The sequence below is a fragment of the Phyllobates terribilis genome, unplaced genomic scaffold (genome assembly GCF_046119375.1).
Source record: "Phyllobates terribilis strain yellow unplaced genomic scaffold, ASM4611937v1 Scaffold_340__1_contigs__length_2048258, whole genome shotgun sequence".
Classification (NCBI taxonomy): Eukaryota; Metazoa; Chordata; class Amphibia; order Anura; family Dendrobatidae; genus Phyllobates; species Phyllobates terribilis.
This window is the reverse complement of record NW_027363100.1, coordinates 438,629-458,764: the sequence shown is the minus strand read 5'-3', so window position 1 is coordinate 458,764 and position 20,136 is coordinate 438,629. Positions and strand designations below refer to the sequence as shown.

At 48.7% G+C, this 20,136-nt stretch overlaps 1 pseudogene; it reads right to left on the bottom strand.

The window, feature by feature from the left end:
• LOC141221840 (uncharacterized) overlaps positions 1–20,136 on the bottom strand; it is a 400,332-nt pseudogene that overhangs the window by 292,312 nt on the left and 87,884 nt on the right.

Sequence of the window (20,136 nt, the reverse complement as noted above, 5' to 3'; positions counted from 1 at the left end):
CCATAGGAGGGTCATAATGACATGTATGGGAGGTCATCAGCAGACCCCCAGCTGTCATGACAACCCATCGGCGCCCCACAATCACGTGGCAGGATGTATGACGCGCTTCCAGCCGACGTGCGCTATATCCCGCTGTCAGCGATTGACAGCTGGATTTAACGGGTTAATAGCAGCAGGCGGAGCAACAGTACATCAGCAGCTATTAAAGGCAGATGATGGTTGATTAAATCAGTCATCATGTGCAGGGAAATATGTGGACTCGGTGTGCGAGATCACATCAAAGGCAGGGACACGACCTTTGACATAAATATACGTCAAAGATGGTGAAGCGGTAGAGCAAAGCACAGGTTGCAGCCTCTTCTCTAATATTCAAAGACTGGCTGAAAATACTCCTGAAAAATACTATGAGGAGGATTTTTACTCTTCTGTAAAAAATGTAGAGCGACCTCTGCAATGCGGTATACATTTCTTTACAATGGGTCCCAATAGTGGACGGATGCCTCATCATCCATCCTGACAGTGGCCACTAGGGGGCACGCACCTTCTATGTGTATGCGCCCAACAATGGCCACAAACGTAATGTGCACCGAGCCCAACAGAGTCATCAGAGAATCCAAGAGTCCCACCCTCAGCCGGCATGCCCCATCGTCACTTCAGCAGAAATACTGCAGCAAGAAATATCTGTATTAGTAAAATGAACAGTTGCTCCATGATTCCTCAATGTTTTTGCGCATCTCATCATGTCGGAAGTGTGAGACATAATTCCCAGGTAAGTGTGCACTGTACGGATATAGGATGTAGGATGTGTGCAGCAAGCCATACCTGCAGAGCTTGTAGGAAGCCCAGCTCTTCATCCTTTATGCATCCCATAAACAGGACGGTGAATGTTTCAGGGCCAACGACACGGAATTTTTGTGCAATTTCCTATAAACCCAAGAAGACCATATTAGCTTGTTATTATCCAGCTCGCGACATCACTGCTTGAGTATTGCAAGAGAAATCTAACCAAAATCAAAATCTCAGGGAAAGCGTCACTTTGCCGTTCCCAGAACAGCCGGGTGGCCAGTGAAAAACACAGTGAAGGGGGCGCAGTGCTGCACCAGTGCCCAGGATCAGTGGGGTCACTGTGCCCCCCTAACAGGTCACATACTAACTAGCTGAAAATTTACACCCCAGCACCATCTTCCTATCTCTTAAGCTGACAGTGGATGTGCTGGTAGTAGATAGTACAAAGCTGTCCACCTTTCTCAGATTTAGTAAGTGACCCCCTGGTCCCCACAGAAGAACTGAACTCTGGTGGTGCCTTCTGATGGCTGCTAAGTCCCCGGCCAGACATGGTGCACTGGTGATTCCCCGTGGAATGATTACAATGATGCTGTTCCCTCCCGGTTAATCTATGATAGGGGCATCTTATAAGGACTCCATTGTGGGTGACCAGGACTGTGACCTTGACTTACCTTAAATAGCTCACAGCTCCCCTGCAGTCCTGAGCTCAGCGTGCAGACCTTCAGCGAGCTCCGGTAAGTGATGGGATTAAGCGCAATGTTCTTGTCCATCAATTCTTTCCGCAGCTTCAGTGCGTGCTGCAGACCCGAGTCTTTCCATGGCGACTCCGCGCAGGCGTTGAACAGGGCAGTATATGTGGCATCTGTGGGAACCAGACCTCGCTTTTTCATCTAAATGATGTAACAAGAAATGAGTCTGTACTGTAAAAACTGTATGTAATAATAGCAATAATAATGTAAGTACATAATATACAGGGCATTATCAGATAATGTAAAGGTACTTTACTGCATTACGTTATTGGTCCTCCCAATTAACAGAACAAATGGTCAATGGTGCTCACTGGGGCGCTGACACCCCTTCACAGCAAGATCCATATAAGTGTGAGTGCCTGGTACTGCCGGCCTCGGCCAGATCCCCACAGCTTGTACACTGATGGACAGCGTACACAATGAATGTTATATTGAGGGCATAACAGTCATGTCAGGTGGCTACTGCTATGTGTATATTCTATTCTGGCCCCTGTGTGTCCTGCAATTGTCACCAGTTCTCCCCTCTGCAGGCTCTAGCGCTAAGCTTCAGTTATCTCTCAGCTAGTGGGTAGAGAATGCTGCACTGTCTGCTCACGTACACATCGCACACAGGCGGGAGGGATTCCCGCTTTCCATTCAGCACATGTTCAGAAGCAGTGGCAGTGATATGGTTGTGTAGAAGTGCTCAGCACTGAAGTGAGATAAACTCCTTACTAGAATAAGCTGCAGCACGATCTGCCCGTGTCTCCCTCTGATTGTCCTATCACTGTGCTCCTGCTCCAGCCTAACCTGATTTCATTAATCAATAGTGCAAGTAAAGATAAGACACTTTGTAATATACATTATCAGATAAACCTTCTTCTTTTGTCACTTAAAAGACATTTTTTGGTCTCCTGCACTAATCATTCACTCTCAATATCTGCTAAATCTGTGGGAGAAGGGAAGGGAACCTGTCACGTGAACAAACGCTATCAACCTGTAGATATGGGGTTACTCTGCAGGTTAATAGCATTCTGAAACTGCCCGGTGCCGGCATTTAGACTCCCTCTGCCAGGAGGAAATGAACTTTATTGTACCTGGTAGTGACTCGCCCAGGGGGATATGGGGGAAACTCGGTACCCAGGCCTTGACCTTCTGTGGGCTGTCACGGCAGTCGGCTCCGGGGCCCATACCCTGAGGTCACTCTTTAAAAGGGGTTTGTTACATGAAGGGATGAATAACAGTTTTGTCTCGTGACGCCACCTGTGGTTCCTCGTAATGGGTACCAGCGCGCTGCAGACCTCCAGGGGTGATGGGATGGCAGCTGAGATGTTTCTGCTCCCCGCAGGCGGAGTGGGCCCCAGGGCAGGCTTGATGGAAGGGACGCAGGTGAGAGGTGGCCCAGCTGGGTCAGGGGAGAATAACAGGCACGCACACAGGGGATTCGCTTCAGTACCTTTACTGCTGTAAACGGCAGGTATGGTCCAGGGTACTTGATAGGAAGGGTGCACTTCTGAAATCTCCCCAGTGAGCAGGTAGTAGGACTCCTGATCGGTTTCTTCCTCTCTCTCTCTCTGAAGCTCCTGACCAGCCTGGAACTAGACCTAGCATCTGTACTGTTTCACTCTCTCACCTGTCTGCTTGGTAGTAAGAACTTTTCTCTGGCTACCACTATCCCTGGACGCTGGGGCCTTCGTGGTTCCTATTTCTGTAGATGATTGTAGCTTCAGGTTGAAGAGGGGTCTGGAATCCTCCTGATATACAAGTTATTCCTACTGGGCATAGAGGACCCTATAGGCACGGACCCGGCGTCCGGCTTGTGTTCTGGGGTGAGCTTATGATGCTCCTCTGCCCCCTTAACTCCTCTCTTCTCTCCTTGCCTCCGGCCACGCTCTAGGCCCTCAGGCTTCAGCACGTGCTTAGGCCTTAGCTTACCCTCAGCACAGCAGCTCAACAGGTGCTGCCTCTTCACTGATCTCAAGTGCGAGCACACTCTCCCTACCTAACTCCACCCTCCAGTATATATATATATCCCTAACAGGGCTCCTTCTGGTGGTATGAGGTGGAAGGGTGGAGGTGTCTGTGTGTAGTAAGGGCCTCTTGTGGAGAAGTCCGTCCATGCACCCTTTTGGGTCCTGTGGTACCTGTGGGTAGCAGGGTGCCACAGTAGTGTTTGGGTATCAGTCATGGGGGCGGCACTGGTTCAGTCACCGCTCTGTGTATAGAGAGTGACGGCTGTAACCGTGCCCCCAGCCCTGATTGACAGCCGGCCCTAATGCTGAGCTGCCATCAGTCACTACAGGGGTCGCAGTTACAGGCGCCACTTTCTATACACAGAGCAGTGCCACCCCGGTGACTGGAAGTCGAACGCTACCGGGAGGAACGCGACAGGTTCATTTCAACAAAAATGTCTGCGATGCCCCTATAAACCTATGGAAGGAGGAGCCGGAGGGATAAAAAGCAAAGCACAGAAAAGGTAAATGCTGAGGCTTATAATGTAGAGAAAAACTGCAGGATACCCATCATATAATGTACACTCCCCATACATTCATGTACACTCAGGAGTGTATAATGAGTGGCAATTATTCCTTAGATAGTTCTCCTTATTCTAAAAAGTCATCTGGAAGTGCTGTTAAATCATAAGGGAATCTGCCACCCGGTTTTAGATGCCCCATCTGAGAGCAGCATGATATAAGGGGTGAGACCCTGATTACAGTGATATCTCACGCTTTTTGTTGCTTACTGCTATTTTGATAAAATCAGTGTTTTATCTGCTGCAGCTCTAGTAGTTCTCTGAATGCTGAGCTTTGTATAACCCCACCCACACCACTGATCGGCAGCTTTCCTCCAGTCAGTGGTGGGGATGGGGTTATACAGAGCACATGAATGCCCCGGACTACCTAGCAGAAGGCTTACTAGTCCTCTAGTGATAATCTCCTGCTGATAAAACTGTGATTTTATAAAAACTACAGCAAGCAGCCCAGTAAATGACACATCGCTGGAATCAGGGTCTCTGCCCATACATTATGCTACTGTCAGATTAGATAGCAAAAACCTGGTGACAGATTCACTTTAAGGGGGTTATCCTATTTCAGACAACCCCTATTCCAACACAGCATTTCTTTTTTTTAAGAAACAAACCGTGCTTCAAGCCACATATCCAAGCCCTTTCCACTTCCTGCCAACGTCAACTCAAAAACATCTCCCGGATCCGCACATTCCTCAACCACGAATCTGCAAAAACACTAGTGCACGCCCTCATCATCTCCCGCCTCGACTATTGCAACCTCCTGCTCTGTGGCCTCCCTTCCAACACTCTTGCACCCCTCCAATCTATCCTAAACTCGGCTACCTGACTAATCCACCTGCCCCCCCGCTGTTCCCCGGCCTCTCCTCTCTGTCAATCCCTGCACTGGCTCCCATGTACCCAGAGACTCCAGTTCAAAACCCTAACCATGGCATACAAAGCCATTCACAACCTGTCTCCCCCATATATCTGTGTTTCAATGTTTTTTATTGACATTTTTTATAAACCTTCATACATCTCTGACCTAGTCTCCCAGTACTTACCTGCACGCAGCCTCCGATCCTCACAAGATCTCCTTCTCTACTCCCCTCTTATCTCCTCTGCCCACAATTGCATACAAGATTTCTCCTGTGCTTCCCCCCTACTCTGGAACTCTCTACCCCAACATGTCAGACTCTCGCCTACCGTGGAAACCATCAAAAGGAACCTGAAGACCCACATCTTCCGACAAGCCTACAACCTGCAGTAACCACCGCTCCACCACACCGCTGCATGACTAGCTCTACCCTCACCTGCTGTACCCTCACCTATCCCTGGTAGACTGTGAGCCCTCGCGGGGAGACCCTCTCTCCTTCTGTAACAGTTTGCCGTTGCATTTTTGTTCAAGATTATTGTACTTGTTGTTTGTTATGTATATCCCCTTTTTCACATGTTAAGCTCCATGGAATAAATGGCGCTATAATAATAAATAGTAATAATAATAATGCTTTGGTGTAAGTCATTGTCTGCAGCGCTGACGTGACGGTGAAAGCACTGCAGTCAGTCAGTGAGCTCTGAAGGTCGGCCCGAGTTAACGGCACGAGCCGCTGAGCGTAGCTACAGGCTGCAGAGCTGTAGATGTGTTGTCAGCGCTGCAGACAATAACAGACAGCGGGAGCAGCAGGAGAAACTTTGCGCTGGACCTGGGGAGGATGAATAGAGACCAGACGGTTTTTGTAATTTCTTTAAACAAACTGCAGCCAGGAACAGCGGTTTTGTGAAACAAGAAAGTCCCTTTAAAGGTTGTTTCACAGAGTAAATAAGATCATTTTGGTATTAAATCATTAAAAAGCTACAAACATGCCACAGTTAATGTGACCATTATCTGGGCTTTGTTATAAATATTTCAGAATAAGCTGCAGCATGCTGTACAGATCTGACTAATGTGTCCAGGGCCTGATGAGCACAGCCACCACGGCATGGACCCCGGCTAATCCCATCCATGTGAACACAGGCAGAAGGACTTTACTGGTCACTCCTTGGAGCTTACCCAATGCTGCTTTATCATGGCTCATTATCAAGGGGTCACAGATCAACCTTATAAAGCCCGCCACACACATTAGATGGCTCTTGGATGAAAGACGGCCTGCGCTTAACAGTTGTCTGGCAGCCATCTCTCCCATACACTCCTGTGTTCTCTATGAGAGTCACCACCAGACATGTCTACTGGCACCTTATCTCCAGAACATAATGATCAGCCAAATTAAATGATCAGTTATGCTGGATCATTAACTCCCCCAAAAAATTGTCCGGGACCCCATACATATTAGACTGTCAGACAGAGCCGTCAATACGTTATATATAGGATATATCCAACTCTTCCGCAGCCTCCGATGAGAACAGTGTAGTTACTTTCCTCCGGCTGCAGCCGCTCCTCTTTCAGCATCTGTTCCTGGAAGAGGTCCAGGGCTTCGGCCAGCTGCACACAAGAGGGACATGTCTTCAGAGGAGAGCAATAGAAGTGCTAGAAGCAGAGCAGGATATACAGTTAGGTCCATATATATTTGGACAGAGACAACATTTTTCTAATTTTGGTTCTAGACATTACCACAATGAATTTTAAACAAAACAATTCAGATGCAGTTGAAGTTCAGACTTTCAGCTTTCATTTGAGGGTATCCACCTTAAAATTGGATGAAGGGTTTAGGAGTTTCAGCTCCTTAACATGTGACACCCTGCTTTTAAAGGGACCAAAAGTTATTGGACAATTGACTCCAAGGCTATTTCATGGACAGGTGTGGGCAATCCCTTCGTTATGTCATTCTCAATTAAGCAGATAAAAGGCCTGGAGTTGATTTGAGGTGTGGTGCTTGCATTTGGAAGGTTTTGCTGTGAAGTAAACATGCGGTCAAAGGAGCTCTCCATGCAGGTGAAACAAGCCATCCTTAACCTGCAAAAACAGAAAAAACCCATCCGAGAAATTGCTACAATATTATGAGTGGCAAAATCTTGAGTTTGGTACATCCTGAGAAAGAAAGAAAGCAATGGTGAACTCATCAATGCAAAAAGACCTGGGCGCCCACGGAAGACAACAGTGGTGGATGATCGCAGAATAATCTCCATGGTGAAGAGAAACCCCTTCACAACAGCCAACCAAGTGAACACCACTCTCCAGGAGGTAGGTGTATCAATATCCAAATCTACCATAAAGAGAAGACTGCATGAAAGTAAATACAGTGGGTTCACTGCACAGTGCAAGCCACTCATAAGCATCAGGAATAAAAAGGCTAGACTGGACTTTGCTAAAAAACATCTAAAAAAGCCAGCACAGTTCTGGAAGAACATTCTTTGGACAGATGAAACCAAGATCAACCTCTACCAGAATGATGGAAAGAGAAAAGTATGGCGAAGGCGTGGTACAGCTCATGATCCAAAGCATACCACATCATCTGTAAAACACGGCGGAGGCAGTGTGATGGCTTGGGCATGCATGGCTGCCAGTGGCACTGGGTCACTAGTGTTTATTGATGATGTGACACAGGACAGAAGCAGCCGAATGAATTCTGATGTATTCAGAGCCATACTGTGTGCTCAGATCCAGCCAAATGAAGCCAAACTGATTGGTCGTCATTTCATACTACAGATGGACAATGACCCAAAACATAAAGCCAAAGCAACCCAGGAGTTTATTAAAGCAAAGAAGTGGAATATTCTTGAATGGCCAAGTCAGTCACCTGATCTCAACCCAATTGAGCATGCATTTCACTTGTTAAAGACTAAACTTCAGACAGAAAGGCCCACAAACAAACAGCAACTGAAAACCCCCGCAGTGAAGGCCTGGCAGAGCATCAAAAAGGAGGAAACTCAGAGTCTGGTGATGTCCATGAGTTCAAGACTTCAGGCAGTCATTGCCAACAAAGGGTTTTCAACCAAGTACTAGAAATGAACATTTTATTTTCAATTATTTAATCTGTCCAATTACTATTGGTCCCTTTAAAAACAGGGTGTCACATGTTAAGGAGCTGAAACTCCTAAACCCTTCATCCAATTTTAATGTGGATACCCTCAAATGAAAGCTGAAAGTCTGAACTTCAACTGCATCTGAATTGTTTTGTTTAAAATTCATTGTGGTAATGTCTAGAACCAAAATTAGAAAAATGTTGTCTCTCTCCAAATATATATGGACCTAACTGTACAAGCAATCAGGACCCAGCACTTCACACTTATGTCCTTACTCACCTCCTCCCTCTTTACTCTACTAAATAAACAGATGAGACCCCAAGACAACTCTGACACATACAGACAGGTGTATGATTTTTTTAGGTGCATTTTCTAATGGTAAAATTTATAGAAAAAGCAAAGAAAGAAAAAAAATAAGTAAATCACGAAACTTAGAACATGCTGTGATTAGCAACAAAAGAAAAAACGTAAAAATGCACAGATGCAACAAAAGTAGCAAAAAGACAAAATAATGCAAAATAATGCAAACATAAAAAATGAAATAAATAATCCAAACAAAAAAAAACAGTAGCAATTTCTTAAAAACACATGTGAATATTTTTCTTTATTGCTCTTGGACATGACTTCCATAATCGTAGCAGAGCCGGGCTGTGTTGTGAAGACTGCAATAGTTTTACTGTGATTACAGACATTGCTTGAAAAAAGGAGAACAACATGGCACAAGGGCGACTTATGCAAATGCTATAACAGTCATGGCTATGATCCTAAAAAATAATGCTTCTCATCAATGGCTATCTCCTCCGTCCGGACACTTACCAGGCTTCACTGTGTTTCTTAGGTGCTAGTGGTGACTCTACCATCGTACCGTTAAGGTTACGATCAGCAAATACAATCATTTAGGACAATGTAATTGCATAATATTTGACACAATAGGAAATTATATGAGGATATATTATAGAAGGACATATATTGTCTGGTATGTGTAACGGGTCTGGGAGGCGGAACCTCTGAGCTACTATACAAGGGGGCGGTCCTTGTAAGGGAGCGGGTGGCGACCAGGGAAGACGGGCAGGAAGTCTCAGCAGGTGACCGGGACAGTCTCTGAGTGAACGGGCTGGAGGTCACGGCAAGTGACCGAGGCAGTCTCTGGATGAACGGGCTGGTGGTCACGGCAAGTGACCGGGGCAGTCTCTGAATGAACGGGCAGATGGTCACGGCAAGTGACCGGGGCAGTCTCTAGGTAAAGGGTTGGTACGACCTGTGGCGGCTGATGATAGACGTGAGCTCCCAGGTGAGCAGGCGAGAGTCTCTGGATGAACGGGTGGTCACAGCATGTGACGGCGGAGCCTCCGGGAAGACCAACAGACAGGCGGCAGATGAGCGCTCCCAGGTGAGCGGGCAGAAGTCTCTGGACAGGCGGGTGGTCACAGCACAAGACGGCAGAGCCTCCGGGTAGGCTAGCAGACAGGTAGCAGATGAGCGCTCCCAGGTGAGCGGGCAGGAGTCACTGGACAGGCAGGTGGTCACAGCACGTGACGGCGGAGCCTCCAGGTAGGCTAGCAGGCAGGTAGCAGATGTGCGCTCCCAGGTGAGCGGGCAAGCTGGTCCATAGACAGACTGACAGGAGTTGGAAGGCAGACCGTCGGACCTCAGGCAAGCAGGCAGGTGGCTGATGTGCGCTCCCAGGTGAGCGGGCAGGCTGGTCCTTAGACAGACTGACAGGAGTAGTAAGGCAGACCGTCGGACCTCAGACTAGCAGGCAGGTAGCATATAATCAGGCAGGAATAAGTCAGCAGGCTGGCAGGAATCAGGCAGGTATCTGGCAGGTAACTGACAACGGGACCTGAGGGCTGAAGCAGAGTAGTGAACAGTGCAACAACATTGCTCGGGCACCTCCATTTTGGAGGAGGTGCCTTATATATGGTAAAGTCCTCCGGCCATTGGCCGGGGACTCCTTAGGACGGCGCGCGCGGCCCCTTTAAGAGGGAGGGAGAGCGCGCGCGCCCTAAGCACAGTGGCCGGGAAGGAGCGCGCGCTGCCAGCAGAGCGGGAGGAGGACGCCGGGCACGGAGCAGAGAGGTGAGGGGAACAGCGTCCCTGCCTAGCAGAGGGCAGGGACGCCGGCGCTACAGTACCCCCCCCTTTAGGCCCCCCCTTCTTTAGGCCAGACAGAAATTTAGCAAGGATAAGAGGGGCATGGATGTTCTCCCGGGGCTCCCACGTTCTCTCCTCAGGACCAAACCCCTTCCAATCTACTAGAAAAAAGGTCTTTCCTCTTACCCTTTTGGTGGCAAGAATGTTCTCTACCTCAAACTCGTCCTCAGCAGAAACCGGAGCAGGAGGCGTACCTGTAGACTTGGAAAAAGAGTTAAGAACCACAGGTTTGAGGAGAGATACATGGAAGGAGTTAGGGATCCGTAAGTTGGCCGGGAGTTTCAATTTATAGGCCACCGGGTTGATCTGACTGATGACCTCCAGAGGGCCGATGAACCGAGGCCCTAACTTGTAAGAAGGTATCTTGAGTCGGACATATTTAGATGAGAGCCAGACTTTATCTCCAGGACGAAATTGTGGAGGATCCAGGCGTTTTTGGTCAGCGTGTCTTTTCATCCGTTCGGACGACTGAAGGAGTGCGGAACGGGTACTCTCCCAAATGGAGGAAAATTTGCTAACGAGAGATTCCGCAGCCGGGTTGTCCACAGAGGTGGAGACAGGAAAAGGAATCCGAGGATGCTGACCGAAGACTACAAAAAACGGGGATTTGGAGGAGGATTCGCTCTGGTGATTATTATAAGAGAACTCGGCCCATGGTAGGAGATCCACCCAGTCTGAATGATGGGCATTAACGAAGTGCCGGAGGTAACTGGTCAGGTTCTGATTGATCCGCTCCACTTGACCATTGGACTGTGGGTGGTAAGCGGAAGAGAAGTCCAGGGTGACGTCTAGCAGTTTACAAGTGGCTCTCCAGAAACGTGAGGTGAACTGTACCCCACGATCCGACACGATGTGGAGGGGCAGGCCATGAAGACGGATGATGTGGCGGATAAAGTCTTTAGCCAGCTCGGGTGCAGACGGGAGGCCTGGCAGGGGAATAAAGTGAGCCATCTTGGAAAAGCGGTCAGCGACCACCCAAATGACCGTACAACCGGCAGAGACGGGGAGATCAGTTATGAAGTCCATAGCAATATGCTGCCAGGGGGCAGCAGGCACAGGAAGCGGAAGGAGGCGACCGGCTGGCAGGTGTCTCGGGACTTTGTTGCGGGCGCAGGACACACAGGTAGAAACAAAGTCTATTACGTCCTTGTGCAGGGTAGGCCACCAGTAGTGCCGGGCAATAAGCTGGAGGGTCTTTTTCTGACCGGCGTGGCCAGCTAGTTTAGACGAATGGCCCCAGTGTAGGATCTTCTCCCGATCAGGTACTGAAACAAACGTCTTACCGGGAGGGAGACGATTTAGACTCACGGGAGCCACCTGCATTACTCTGGCGGGATCGATGATATGTTTAGGTTCTTCCTCGAGATCGGACACCAGAAAGGATTGGGACAAGGCGTCTGCTTTGACGTTTTTGTCAGCCGGGCGAAAATGAAGAACAAAATCAAAGCGAGCAAAAAACAAGGACCACCGGGCTTGGCGCGGGTTAAGTCTCTGGGCATGCTGGAGGTAAGCCAAGTTCTTGTGGTCGGTGTAAATTATTACCGGGTGAAGAGCCCCCTCGAGCAGGTAACGCCACTCCTCCAATGCCAGTTTGATGGCCAATAACTCTCGGTCTCCTATGGAATAATTGCGCTCTGAGGAGTAGAAGAGTTTAGAGAAGAAGCCACAAGTTACCATTCTCCCGGAAGATGATTTTTGAGTAAGTACCGCTCCGGCTCCAGAGGAGGAGGCGTCAACTTCCAGGAAGAACTGCTTGTTGCCATCTGGGCGATGAAGCACCGGGGCGGAAGAGAAGGCCTGTTTTAGGGAAAGAAAGGCCTCCTCAGCTTCGGGTGGCCACTCTTTGGGATTAGTACCTTTACGGGTGAGCGCGGAAATTGGGGCAGTCCGGGAAGAGAAGTGTGGTATGAAGAGGCGGTAGTAGTTGGCGAAGCCCAGGAATCGCTGAATGGCCTTCAACCCCTCCGGTCGAGGCCATTTCTCGATGGCAGACAGTTTCTCTGGATCCATTTGTAGGCCGGTCTGAGAAATAATGTAGCCTAAAAATGGAAGCGAGGTCTGCTCAAAGAGGCACTTCTCGTATTTAGCGAAGAGGTGATTCTGCCTGAGCCTGAGCAGGACCTGACTAACGTCCCTCCGGTGAGTCTGGAGATCCGGAGAGAAGACCAAGATGTCGTCCAGGTACACCACTACGCAGGAGTAGAGAAGGTCCCGGAAGATGTCATTGACCAACTCTTGAAAGACGGCAGGAGCGTTACAGAGGCCAAAGGGCATTACCAGATATTCATAGTGGCCGTCCCGGGTGTTGAATGCCGTCTTCCATTCATCCCCCTGACGGATACGAACCAGGTTGTACGCCCCACGGAGGTCCAGTTTGGTGAAGATTCTAGCCCCCCTCAGACGATCAAATAACTCCGGAATGAGCGGAAGGGGGTACTTATTCTTCACCGTGATCTGGTTAAGACCTCTATAGTCTATACAGGGACGGAGAGAGCCGTCCTTCTTTTTGACGAAAAAGAAGCCTGCTCCCGCCGGGGAGGTAGATTTCCGGATGAATCCTCTGGCCAGATTCTCCTCAATATATTCGGACATCGACCGGGTCTCAGCAGCGGATAAAGGATAAATACGCCCACGGGGAGGAGTAGTACCAGGTAACAGGTCGATAGGGCAGTCGTATGGTCTATGAGGGGGTAGTGTCTCTGCCTCCTTTTTATTAAAGACATCAGCATAAGACCAATAAGGAATCGGAAGTCCAGGTAGATTAGCTGGGGTAGGAGAAGGACGGACGGGATGGACGGGAACCAGACAGGTCTTATGGCAGTCCTGTCCCCAGCGAAGGACTTCTCCGGTCTGCCAGTCAAGCACGGGTGCATGTCTCTGGAGCCAAGGTAGGCCTAGAAAGAGGGCGTGAGAGAGTCCAGGCAGAACATGAAAGGAGATACTCTCAGAATGCAGCATTCCCACCTGCAGAGTAATGGATTCGGTGATGAGTTGGATGGGGCGTGGTAAGAGACCCCCATCCACGGCAGCAACAGACAAGGGTACAGCCAGAGGTTTGGTGGGGATGCGGTATTTCTCTACCAGGGACTGTGAAATAAGATTCCCGGCTGCTCCAGAGTCAAGTTGGGCTAGTTCGAAATAACGGTTCTCCCCGCAGACGATTGAGACTGACAACAGCAGAGATGGAGAGGATTTATTCTTGTCTAGGTCGACCTCTCTGAGCGAACCTAGACACAGGCGTTTCCCGACCTCTCCGGGCAGGCACGGATCCGGTGCTCCTTACTGCCACAGTAGAAGCAGCTCCCCTCGGCACGGCGTAAGTCCTGACGGGTTTTGAGCATCTTGGTCTGGTCGACCTGCATAGGCTCAGGAGAGTGTACCTGGGTAGAGACGGAGGGAGTGACGGGTTTCTGAAAAGTAGGAGCTAGACGTGGTAACCTCCTCACGGGTGACCTCTTTGGCACGCTCCTGGAACCGTAGGTCAATCCGGGTGGCAAGAGTTATTAGGTCATCGAGAGTGGTAGGAATGTCCCGACCGGCAAGTTCATCTTTAATACGGCCGGACAGACCCTCCCAGAAGACGGATACCAGAGCGTCGTTATCCCAGGCCAGCTCCGAGGCAAGGGTACGGAACCGTATGGCATATTGGCCCACGGTGAGACCTCCCTGACGGAGGCGTAGCAGTGATGATGCGGATGAGGTCCTCCGTCCGGGTTCGTCGAAGACTTTCCGGAAAGCCGTGAGAAAAGCAGGCAAGTTGGACACCAGGGGGTCTCCTCTCTCCCATAGAGGATTTAGCCAGGCCAGGGCCTCCCCGGTGAGATGGGACATGATGAATGCAATTTTGGCCCGGTCGGAGTTAAACTGGTGAGACAATAGTTCAAAGTGCAGGGTGCACTGATTTATGAAGCCCCGAGCCTGGGCGGAGTCGCCTCCGAAGCGAGGAGGTGCAGAAAGCCGGGGTCCGGGGTAAGATACCATGGTATTAGTGGGCAGTGGAGCTGCCGGATTGCGAGACATGGCACAGGCGGAGGTTGCTGGTGGAGCAGTCAGAGTGTCCAGGCGAGTATTGACATTCCGCAGGTGACCCAGGATGGACTCCTGTTGGGACCTTTGACGGGACAGTTCATGACACAGGTCCGAGAGCGAGGGAGCTTGGGTGCCACCGGGTTCCATGGCCCGAGCAAACTGTAACGGGTCTGGGAGGCGGAACCTCTGAGCTACTATACAAGGGGGCGGTCCTTGTAAGGGAGCGGGTGGCGACCAGGGAAGACGGGCAGGAAGTCTCAGCAGGTGACCGGGACAGTCTCTGAGTGAACGGGCTGGAGGTCACGGCAAGTGACCGAGGCAGTCTCTGGATGAACGGGCTGGTGGTCACGGCAAGTGACCGGGGCAGTCTCTGAATGAACGGGCAGATGGTCACGGCAAGTGACCGGGGCAGTCTCTAGGTAAAGGGTTGGTACGACCTGTGGCGGCTGATGATAGACGTGAGCTCCCAGGTGAGCAGGCGAGAGTCTCTGGATGAACGGGTGGTCACAGCATGTGACGGCGGAGCCTCCGGGAAGACCAACAGACAGGCGGCAGATGAGCGCTCCCAGGTGAGCGGGCAGAAGTCTCTGGACAGGCGGGTGGTCACAGCACGTGACGGCAGAGCCTCCGGGTAGGCTAGCAGACAGGTAGCAGATGAGCGCTCCCAGGTGAGCGGGCAGGAGTCACTGGACAGGCAGGTGGTCACAGCACGTGACGGCGGAGCCTCCAGGTAGGCTAGCAGGCAGGTAGCAGATGTGCGCTCCCAGGTGAGCGGGCAAGCTGGTCCATAGACAGACTGACAGGAGTTGGAAGGCAGACCGTCGGACCTCAGGCAAGCAGGCAGGTGGCTGATGTGCGCTCCCAGGTGAGCGGGCAGGCTGGTCCTTAGACAGACTGACAGGAGTAGTAAGGCAGACCGTCGGACCTCAGACTAGCAGGCAGGTAGCAGATAATCAGGCAGGAATAAGTCAGCAGGCTGGCAGGAATCAGGCAGGTAACTGACAACGGGACCTGAGGGCTGAAGCAGAGTAGTGAACAGTGCAACAACATTGCTCGGGCACCTCCATTTTGGAGGAGGTGCCTTATATATGGTGAAGTCCTCCGGCCATTGGCCGGGGACTCCTTAGGACGGCGCGCGCGGCCCCTTTAAGAGGGAGGGAGAGCGCGCGCGCGCGCCCTAAGCACAGTGGCCAGGAAGGAGCGCGCGCTGCCAGCAGAGCGGGAGGAGGACGCCGGGCACGGAGCAGAGAGGTGAGGGGAACAGCGTCCCTGCCTAGCAGAGGGCAGGGACGCCGGCGCTACAGTATGCCTCATTGTAAACTAGCATTGTGATGTACGATCCCTCCCCTGCGGATCCCCAGTAGAATAACAATATAGACATTCTTACCTTGCCCTCCTTTATATTGGCCTTACACTGGAGGAAGTACCAGTACGGAGTGTTTCTTCTTCCCCTGTACCTATTATGAGTGGGTTGTGTGCCCCCAGTAATGTCCTCACCCTCTTCATATCTCAAGTCCTGGACCTCTGGAGACGATTTCTTAAACACAGTTCTTGAGGAGTATGTCTTGGACAATGTCCCAAAGTTGTCCTCCTCTGATACCGGTGAATTATGACCACGACCGGCATGGTGGGAGATAGTCCTGAATCGCAGTACTCTCTGCTGGGATCACAGCCGATGCGTTGCTGGAGTCCGGTAAGGAGTCAGACAAATCTGTCTGCACATGGGTTGTACTGTTGTTAACCATCCTGATGCCAGGGAGTAAGATGGCAACTTAGCGAGGATCTGCAGCATGCCCATGGTAGATGGCGAGCAATGGTCTTCAGGCAGCTGAAACAATTCACAAAAATAAAAATACATCAGCTCTAAAGAGCACGGCTGCTCCGTGGTCAGTAATGTCGCCTTACTGCACTGAAGTGGTGCAGACATACACAGTATATAGTGGGTGTACATATCCAGGCACAACCTAGAAGGAGGTAGATACATACAATCTACATACTGTATATATATAATTATATACACAGTGGGGGAAATAATTATTTGATCCCCTGCTGTCTTTCTTAGTTTGCCCACTGACAAAGACAGGAACAGTCTATAATTTTAATGGTAGGTTAATTTTAACATTGATAGAATATCCCAAAAAAAATCAAGAAAATCACATTGTATAAATTAGATACATTTTTTTGCATTTTGCAGTGAGAAATAAGTATTTGATCCCTCTGGAAAACAACACTTAATATTTGGTGGTAAAACACATGTTGGCAGCACAGCAGTCAGACGTTGTTTGTAGCTGATGATGAGGGTTGTGCACATGTCGGGAGGAATTTTGGTCCACTCCTCTTTGCAGATCATCTCTAAATCATTAAGATTTTGAGGCTGTTGCTTGGCAAATCGGAGATTTAACCCCCTCCATAAGTTTTCTATGGGATTAAGGTCTGGAGACTGGCTAGGCCACTCCATGACCTTACTGTAGTTCTTTTTGATCCACTCCTTTGTTGCCTTGGCTGTATGTTTTGGGTCATTGCCTTGCTGGGAAGACCTAGCCACGACCCATCTTCAATGCTTTTACCGAGGGAAGGAGGTTGTTGGCCAAAATCTCGCGATACATGACGCCATCCATCTTCCCTTCAATACGGTGCAGTCGTCATGTCCCCTTTGCAGAAAAGCACCCCCAAGGTATGTTTCCCCCACCATGCTTCACGGTTGGAATGAAGTTCTTAGGGTTGTACTTCCTTCTTCCTCCAAACACGGCCAATTGAGTTAATGCTAAAGAGCTCAATTTTTGTCTCATCTGACCACAGCACCTTCTCCCAATAACTCACAGAATCATCCAGGTATTCATTGCCAAACTTCAGATGGGCCTGCACATGTGCCTTCTTGAGCAGGGGGACCTTGAGGGCACTGCAGGATTTTTAACCTTTAAAGCGTAATGTGTTACCAATGGTTTGCTTGGTGACTGTGGTCCCAGCTGCCTGGAGATCATTAGCAAGTTCCCCCCGTGTAGTTTTAGACTGATCTCTCACCTTCCTCATGATCAAGGATACCCCACGAGGTGAGATTTTGCATGGTGCCCCAGATCAATGTCTATTGACAGTCATTTTGTATTTCTTTCATTTTCTTACAATTGCACCAACAGTTGTCTCCTTCTCACCCAGAGTCTTACTTATGGTTTTGTAGCCCATTCCAGCTTTGTGCAGGTCTATGATCTTGTCCCCGACATCCTTAGAAAGCTCTTTGGTCTTGCCCATGTGGTAGAGGTTAGAGTCTGACTGATTAATGGAGTCTGTGGACAAGAGTCTTTTATACAGGTGACTATGTAAGACAGCTGTCTTTACTGCAGGTAATGAGTTGATTAGGAGCGTCTAACTGGTCTGTAGCAGCCAGAACTCATAATGGTTTGTAGGGGATGAAATACTTATTTCTCACTGCAAAATGCAAAAAAAAATTATCTAATTTATACAATGTGATTTTCTTGATTTTTTATTTTTTTTTTGGGGGGGGGGGTGGATATTCTATCTCTCAATGTTAAAATTACCCTTAAAATTATAGACTGTTCATGTCTTTGTCAGTGGGCAAACTTAGAAAAACAGCAGGGGATCAAACATTTATTTCCCCCACTGTGTGTGTGTATATATATATATATCTGTAGCTTTGTCGCCATAAAAAGATGGGGGCTCGGACACATTTCTTGCACTTGGGCCCCAAGCTGTTAATGTCCACCCCTACTTTTTTCAACCTATGTAACTATGTAGAATGCACATTAGGAAAATGCTTGAAATGCAATTCCCAATAATATTATTTTACAAGTAATTTCCTCTTTTTTTTTTTTTCTTTGTAAAGTGCTAGTAATAAACCCAATCTCTGGATCTAGAAAGTGCAAAACACTCATGACAAACTTGCACGTTTAATTTGTAATCTGTATTTCTTATGGTGCCTAAGGGAAGCAATAATGATAAGGCCCCTGCTTGGTAACAAGTGCAGTTATCTGCCTCTATAACAATAGCAAATTACCAATGATGAAAGGGTTAATACTTGTGCCCTGCATCAGTAATAGACCCTGTAGTCACCATGACAACTGTTATGAGGTCATAAACCAGTGTCATAAAGAAGATTCCATAAAAGAATTCCGCGCTGCCACGATCAGCGCCATTACTGATGCGCCTGAGGACCTTGAGCTTGACCACCCACGTAATGTGCCAAACTTGGTGTAATTTGGAGGTTCTAGCAGGGAAAGGGGTTGTCTGCTTTAGACACCCCTAGGGCATGGGAAGGTAACAAAGGGGGGTCCCTAGACCAGGATCCCCTTCTGTTACCCTCTATATAGAGCAGCTCTCCTTTGGGAGTTCATGGACTGATCTATGACTTTAATGGGTGATAAATTGGGAGGGATTATTTATCCTATTAGGGATTAGGCATAACGAACTGTAACCAAATGTCCAATTTTTTGAGAGGCGGACCTGGATCTGTAAGGGAGAAATTATACATCCACCTGGCCAATCAGATCAACCAAATTCGCTCCATCAATCAATGTGGTGACAGATATTGCAGCCAGATCTCTCCCACATCAGCTTTATCACATTTATAGTCTGTATTTGTTATGTCATTCTTTGTAAATCTGGTAAAATGTACAAATTGTACAATTCTGCAGTTACATCTGTTATATATTGGCACAAACTCTCTAAGCCCAATGGAAGGGCAGCCCTCCATCCATGGTTCCATAGAGGTTTCCTCCACAGGGGGTTTTCCTCTCCTGAGTGCTGGAGGGTGACTCTTCGTGAGTCGGGGGTTGTGCTATTTTCGGTGTCATGTAAATTTAAATAAAATTTTGATCATTTGACACCTAATTGCAATGCTTCGTGTATTTATTTTGTGTGCTTCTGTCTGATTAATTTTGTTTGGGGGACGGGGTCTATCACATACGGCTGGACATCTGCCGGCTGCACAGATCCCAGTAAGCACATTTTGCCCCAGGTGTCGCCCCTGCTCTGATGATGATGGTGAAGAGGAGACAAACATTACAGCACAACTCCTGGACGCATGCTCTCATCATTGGATAAAAGAATTGTATTACAGCAGTATAAGCAGATTACTCATCTATTCGTGTAATTTCCGTAGTCTTCAATGGAGAAGGCTGCAAGCAAGATGGTCTATAGGAACAGAGGCTACACAGAATCTTCTTTATCCTGATAGGTGATGGTTCAGTGTCATGTAAATTTAAATAAAGTTGAGAACGTTTGACACCTAATTGCAATGCTTCATGTATTTATTTTGTATGCTTCTGTCTGATTTTGTTTGGGAGTCGGGCTCCATCACATATCACTGAGTGACACGTCTGACATCTGCCGGCCGCAGTTTTGCCCCAGGGGTCGCCCCTGCTCTGGGGAGTATGATGGAGCAGAGAAGATAAGCATTACAGCACAGCACCTGCAAGTGAGCGCTCATCCTCAGAATAAGGACTTATATTACAGTATTACAAGCAGCTTCCTCGCCTCATTCACACAGGGAGTATTTTGGGCAGTAATTTACATTAGTATTTGTAAGCTAAAAACCAGAGGGGAACAAACACAGAGAAAAATAATATCTGAACCACTCTCACCTCTTCTGTGTTTTGGATCCACTCCTGGCATCTGTTAACAAATACTGATGCAAAATATCGCCATGTAAAAGGGCCCTAAATCCTTACTGACTGATTGGACAATTCTTTACAAAAAAACAATATATGCCTCACCATGCATTTAATCCATTCTGCTGCTCATATCTTCTGGGCTCAGACCCACAATGCCGTGACTCTCGGCCAGTGTACATAAGGAGAAAGTGGGAAAAGTCTCCAATAAAAAATAATTCTCACTTTATTGGTGCAAAATATTAAAATATATAAAAGTCCATGATAGCGGAGACGCAATCTCGACGCGTTTCTGGTTACGCCCTTAGTCAGTGATCCTGTTGTCATGACAACCCGCGCCTCCAGGTATCCC